The sequence below is a fragment of the Xyrauchen texanus genome, chromosome 49, assembly GCF_025860055.1.
Source record: "Xyrauchen texanus isolate HMW12.3.18 chromosome 49, RBS_HiC_50CHRs, whole genome shotgun sequence".
Lineage (NCBI taxonomy): Eukaryota > Metazoa > Chordata > Actinopteri > Cypriniformes > Catostomidae > Xyrauchen > Xyrauchen texanus.
In genome coordinates, this window is record NC_068324.1 from 12035744 (window position 1) to 12043539 (window position 7796).

A 7796-nucleotide genomic window follows, 5' to 3' on the forward strand; every position below is an offset into this window, starting at 1 on the left:
GTACTATACGGCCATTATTAGTGATGGTGCTGTAAACCCCAACATGATTTTTAAAACAATCAACAAAATTCTTACACCTATTAAGCCACCGATTTGTTCCTCTGTACATGAGTGTAACAAGTTTCTCAATTTCATCATGGAAAAAATTGAGAACATTCATAAGTCTATTAGTTCGACTCCCTGTTCTGCAATTCCTGTGACTTATCCACCTAGTTCTTCTGAAATTACATTCTTTAATTTTGAAAACGTTTCTATTGATTGTATTATGAAATTAGTGTTATCAATGAATACAACTACATGTACTCTTGACCCTATCCCAACAGTTGTTCTTAAGGAATGTTTGCCATCAATAAGAACATTGTGAACACCTCGCTTAGTACTGGTAATGTTTCAGAAGCTCTTAAGGTTGCAGTTATTACACCAGTCCTTAAAAAGCCTGGATGTGATAAGTCTGATCTATCAAATTATAGGCCTATCTCAAATCTTCCCTTTCTTGCTAAGATTTTGGAACGTGTTGTTGCGACAACTATAATCACACTTGTCACTCAACAAGCTTTTTGAGCCTTTCCAATCTAGATTTAGAAAGGGACACAGTACAGAGACTGCCTTGATTCGAGTCATGAATCGCCTGCTTGTATCAGCTGACTCTGGAGCCTCTACCATCTTGGTTTTGTTAGATCTTAGTGCAGTATTTGATACTGTGTGCCACTCCATTCTGCTTAATAGACTTGAGAGTTGGCTTGGTATCTCTGGTACTGGGCTTAAATGGTTTAAATCTTACCATACTGATCGTTCCCAGTTTGTTGTTTCGGGAAACAACAAATCTGACATTGGACAGGTCTGTCATGGTGTTCCTCAGGGATCTGTCTTGGGTCCTATATTATTTCGCATTTATATGCTTCCTCTGGGGCATATAATTAGGAATTATGTCTTAGGGTACCACTTTTATGCTGATGATACTCAGATCTATATCAGCTTTTATAAATTGAGATGACTCGTATTTTATTGTATTGATTAGTTCTGCTGTATTGTTTAGAATGATTTATTGTTTTGTACTGTGTTAAAGTACTTTTGTACTTTATTTGTTTTATTGTCATCTGTTTGTAGCACTTTGGGTACTAGAAAAGCGCATTATAAATAAAATGTATTATTATTATTATTATTATTAAGAGTTGCAAGGCAGATTAAATAAATATTGCGGCTTAAGTACACTCTTTAATGAGCTTGAAATTAATTTAATTAAAATAGTTACAAATATATTGTCATTAAGCGCATATTGGACACAGCTTTGAGCTGAGAAGCCAATGGATGGCTGTGCCAGAACTCACTAAATGTTTCTCTCAACTGCTTTTCATGACTGAGCTTGTCTCTAAAGAGACAATCATGCTTTGATCCCAAGGTCTTATTTCAGTATATCCACAAACAAAAGTTACATTTCAGAAATCCCACGTGTAGCATATATGTAGTAGTGCTCATATGAGCACTACTACATATATGCTACACGCTCTACATGTTCCCTGTTGAAATGTTTTTTTAATCTTTTAATAACTAGTCTAAGGTGGTTTGCTGGTCTTCCAGCCTGGTCAGGCTGATTTAGTTTAGAGTTAGACACATTTTAGGGGTTTGGGCCAGCTAAGACCAACAAACAACCTTATTCTGGTAAAAACTAGTAAAAGCATACTTTTTAAGTTAAAATCTATGATGCAAAATCTACTATCTGCAATCCCTCACTATTCTAAAGTACCCTGATGTTATAAAAATAGTTTACATATCTTTGTGCTCTACATGCTGTTGCCATTCTGTAAATACATATGTGCACATTTGTATAAGATTTCAAATTGAAGATTGTTAGTAAAAAAACTCAAACTAGAAAGTATGATTACCATCCAATAGCACCATAGTTTTGAATGTTTTCACTCTCAACTCCAAAAATGTTATTGTGTGGTATTTGCTGAGGTTTTGGGCAAAGAGGACAACACAACATAACAGTATCTTAAACCTCTCAGAAATTTTGTTTGCTAGATTCTAAAATAGCCTCATGTATATTCTTTTGCTGAGGCAATGCTTAACTTCAATGAAAATCCTTTTTAATCTTGCTCTCACAAATAAGCATTCATCTTAATCTTTAAACCTCTCTCAAGTGTCAGCAAAGGAAGAACTTTCTCATCCTGGATTTTTACCCCCCACACCACCACACACACACACACACACACACACACACACACACACACCAACTCATTCAGAGAATGGAGAGATGACAGATGCCCTCCCAAAGAGGAATGCCAACGCTGTGAAGTTTACTACAACTCAGGTACAAGCTAGGTCCTGATTGCTTCCTTATACACAACCTCACCTACACGGCACACTATAAAGCAAAGCAGAAACTACAGTATAATGACCACCCTGGGGCAGAAACTATGACCACTATTATTAAAAAGATCAAGCAGTACAACTAACAGCACCTGCCTAGAGATGAGGGACATTTAAATAGTCCTGAACTAATGTGCTATTTTACTGCTCTCTAATATTGGACTTTTAAAGCTGAAGTGTGTCATATTTTCAGTGTTAAAATGCTTTTTCCTATCCCAGCTTAATAAGCAGAAACAACTACAAGTAATACATTCGTTGATTAATTTCCCTGAAAAGTGTAAACTTTTGAATATCCCTACTAGTCTGATACAGCAGCACTGGCTCAACCAATGGCGTGAGTTTGGGGCAGGACATCTGTTTTTAGCAGATCTAACATTTGCTCAGAGGTTGTTAATATTGTCAATAATATTTGCTTCTAGAATCCAACAGTCTGTGTTACTTCAACTTCATTTAAAAAATCATGTGAACTACACTACCCATGAATCCTGAAGAGAAACAACCCACCAATCAGAAAATAGTGGCAACACAAAGTGCACCAAAAGAGATTTGAATCAACCAGCTACTCCCTGTGATTGACACAATCGTGTCTGTCTCTCTACCCTGTGAAACTATTTATATATTTGTATTTTGCACAAAAAATAAAGAAAATAATAACATTATGTATACATATATATTTTCATAACTTCATTCGCAATGCTTCAAGGAATTGTAGTTTGTGTTCTCATAAAAGGCGATAATGACGTGAAAATGATCTCATCATTTACTCACCCGCATGCCATCCAAGATGTGTATGACTTTCTTTCATCTGCTTAACATAAACAAAGAGTTTTATAACTGTAGGTCCATACAATGTAAGTGAATGGGTGCCAAAATTTAGAAGCTCCAAAATTAATATAAGGGCAACATAAAAGTACACCAAATGACTCCAAATAAATCCATATCTTCTGAAGCGAGACAATCGGAGTGTGCGAGAAACAGATCAGTTTAAGACCTTTTTCACTTTCTCCTTCTGTTTTTGGTGATTTTCCTTCTTTGTGCATATCGCCCCCTACTGGGCAGGAAGGAGAATTTATTATTTAAAAAATGGCTTAAATATTTATCTGTTTCTCACCCACACTTATCATATCATGTCTTAACACATGGATTTAACCAACCATTTTGATTACTTTATGATGTAAAAACGGGAAAAAATGAATGGGAAAAATACTTCCGGAACCAAGATCGCTGAAAAAGTGGGCGGGCAGTGTTGCACTCTATTTGAAAACTATATATATATATATATATATATATATTGCAATTCCGTTTTATGATGCTAGTGGCACAGAAATTACACAGTTAAGCTTTAAAAATACCTTAAAAGTTCAGCTGACATTTGCAAAAGTGCTGTTTTAATTTAATCACAGAGAAACGCTGTGTTGGACATAAAATACACATTGCCTCCACAGTCCAATGTACATAGTGGCACATGCCTGTGCAAAGGCAGTAAGCAGATAATAAGTTAATTTGTACCTCCCGTAATAAAATCCCTGCCCTCCAGACGTTGTTTCATCTCACATTTGTTAGCTGAGACGAGAGGGCAATATGTCTCAATATGTTTCCCTGTAATGCTAAGCACCTGCAATTAGTTAAACATCAAAGACGTGTCTGGCACCAACATTAAGGACCATTTACTGCATATGTTGTATTTCATCAGGCTTCAAAAGGCATAAAAAAACACTCAGATAAGCTAATTCAGACATGGAATAACATAAAAAAGCAAGTTCTCTTTTGGTTAAATCAAACAAGAAAATATAAAAAATAAAAATCTGAATAGTGTATGATAACAATTAACACGGTTTGCTTTATGGTACATTTATAGTAGGTACTGTATATAGTGCTATATTTAGATAAATATTCACAATCGAGCTCTCAATACATTGTTTTTATGTTGCTAGGAAACAAAAGCCCCTGCAGGGAACATTCCACAATCAGTGCCAAGAAATACCTTTCCGTCCCAGAGGCCAGTCAATGATGTTCCTCCAGGCTCCACAGGTGAACGGAGCAAAGTAAAACAATATGTGCCCTTATCTCCAGTGGCACACATTTCTGCCTACTGTTCAATCCCTGCCACCTTCATGTACATTTGTACTTTGTTCCTTTTGTTTAAACTATTAATAAAATACTTTAATTTTAATTAAGGCCAGTTTTGTTCCATAGGCTTGTGATCTTTTATATGCAATGGAAACACAAAAAGAGAAGTACCAGAGCAGGACAAAATTTGTCAAGCCAGCCAACAATTGCAAGACTTGGGCAGACAAGAGCTCCAACAAGGTCATTTTAGGGAAAAAGTGTGAGTCTCAAACATACATTGAAATACATATATAAGGGGAGCATTTATTTAATACATGTGGACCCTCTTCACATTTCTATGTTTGGAATGTGGAAGTAAACTACAGCAGGGTAAACTTCTACAGAGGGAGACCGTAGCATATTTTTGCTTTTCTATTTGCTAAAACAGCAAAAGAAAAAATCCACTATTACGTTTCCACGACTTTACAAAAGAGGGGGAAACAAATACAGAGTAAAACTGTATTACAGCAATCAGAAGAGAGAAAGATGCCAAAGTTACTGTCACTCCTGTTTTTTAAACCACATCGCATCAATGTTGACAAGATATGTTAATGTAATACCAGCCACGGTAATAGTAGACAAAGTATTGTGTTATCAATTTACTTTTAATAATAAAACAATTTAAAATAAAAAAGTTTGCTTGATTAACACTGTTAGTGTTAAGGCAGAAATGCGTTATTAAAGTCTGTGAAAAGGGTCTACAGGCACAGTTATCAGAATTTCTGTACAACCAAATGTTATACATAATAATTATGTAATTATACTTAAAAAATTTCAGAAAAAGCTTGCGGCACTTTTGCGAGGGCCATTTCAGTGCACAAACCTGTGTCTTATTTACTTACCAATCACATTTTAGTTTAAGCAGGTGCCATTAGTGCTGATATAGCAATGTGTCTTAAATATTTATATTAAGTCTTTGACATTCCTTATGCAAATTTGGCTCATAACAGTTTATGCTTTATTCAATAAATTCTATATTGTGCTATAACTGTCTGAGGAAAACAATTTTTTTTTTTTAAACAACAACTACAGTATATAGCACTTAGAACCGGCTTGCAAGAGCTGGATTACTCCAGGAAAATTGCATTCAGTTAATATTTTGTGGGCATGTTTGTGGGCATTGCCTGATTTGCACAATTCCTTTAGTAAATCAGGAACTATGAAAAACACCCCCTTAGTCTGAATGGGCATGACGCCGTTGTCTAGAGTCTAATTTGGAGCATCTTAAAGAAACAATTCACCCAAAAATGAAAATTGTGTCATTGTGTAATTCACCCTTGTGTCAGTTTGTTTTGTTCCAAAGAAGACAGAAAGTCATACAGGGTTTGAACAACATGACGATGAGTACATGATGACTCAATTTTCATGTTTGGGTGAACTATCCTTTTAAATAATTAATAATGCCCCTACTCTTTTGTGCAACTAATGCTGTATGAATCCCTTCTGGACATCTTGCATTTGTGTAACTGGATTTGTGTCTTTCATCCTCAAGGCATTACAGGGAAGATTTGTCATTCCAGATTTCTCAACCTTTGCAGAGGAAACACAAAAGCTGTTCATTAAATGTAAACAGCTGTCTTCTGTAAAGGTGTGTCAAAATGGCATCTATTGTTGTTGCTATTTTAATAGAACAGTCTAATGGAAGAGATGCTCAAAAATGCATTAAGGTAGCATGGGTTATTTTCTAATTGATTGTTTTTAAGAAAAATATCACAAAATGACTCACATCCTGAGTAGCTCTGAACAGGAGAAATATAATGTAAAAGAAAGCAGCATAAAATGGGGGATTTCAATCTGTACAGCGGATGGACAGAGGTACATAGATCCCTTTTTTTAAGTTAACATTAGTCCATTTTATACACTGAGCACATGCTCCAGAAGCTGTAAGAATGGTTATATATGTGTTGGCTTGGTATAACCAACAAACTGTTATTGTACATATGCACAATAGCACAAGGCAAAATAATGCATGACCAAAGAAAAATTAAAAAGGAAAAAATGCTTTCTAACAACACATTTCTAATACATTGAATAATGTAAAGCTAGTTTGCCAAGAGGTAGTTATTTTGATTAGTGATGACCCATGTTCAAATCTTGACAAATTTCAAAAATCAGATTCCAAGCTAAATTAATACTTGACAGCCAGTGAATACCAAGTATTTCTCTTCAATGTGAAATAACAGCTTTTGATATTTTGATAATAGCTCATTTTATGTTTCATGGGAAAAAGTCATTCAAGTTTCAAGTGATATGAAAGTGGACAGATAATGACACAGTTTTTCAGTTGAAAGCAAATGATCTGTGGAAGGTGCGACTCGGTTAGACTGACCATGTGAATTTCTGCCACAGTTTTAGACAAACACTTTTGACCAAAGATCTGACTGTAATTTTTCCTAGAGCTTTCACGCTATATCCACCAAATCTGACACAATATTTAGGCCATTGTGACTTAGTAGGCTTTGCTTTTCTAAATTGGTCTGTGCGATCACCCCAGAACACCTTAACCACTGAACATCACTCTAGAAACCACCAAAAGCATCTTCACAACGTCTAGCTCCTGCATAGCTTTCAACCTTCAAATCTCATTCTTTAATATGCCAAAGTATTCAAACTAACTCCTAAATAACCTTCAGACTTCAAGGCTTTTTTTTTCTTTTCAGCTTTTAAGCTAGGCTTTTTTTGAGCCAACATTTAAAGTTGTCTTGATTAACTTTTCAAATTATTACTAGAATTCTCTTTCAGCACTCAAATTGAATTACATGTTTGTACAAGTATTACTGCAGTACTTAGGCACAGCTGCCTGTGGAAGTTTAGTTGAGATGCTCTTGTTTGTTTTGGACCCTAGACTTTCTCTAGGAGACTGAGCAGAACCTTGCGTTCTTGGTGAGATATCTTGGCCTCTCATATATAGTCTTGCAGTGGACCAGCAAGGTGTTGACTATGTGCACAGATTTGTGGGGATGGAGGAATACTCCAAATATGAGTCACCTTTTACCCTGACCAAGCAAGGTAAACTCCGTCAGTTCATTCCACACATTGCACTACCTTGATTTAGGCCTGGCTTTGGACTCAAAGTTTGATGTTCAGTTCAAAGCCTTTTCATATTCACTTCAAAATGTTTCTGGCTCAGCAAGTGCTTCTCTAAAGAAAACACAAACCTCTTCTGGTTGCAGGTGTACCACATAGTCCACTGATTGAGACAGGAGCCATTATCAGCAGCTCTTTATTTGTTAATAGCAAAAGCAATATTCACAAAATTTACTTGAAAAAAAAAAAAAAAAATTGATTGATTGATGTTTTTTGTCCTAAAACAGCTG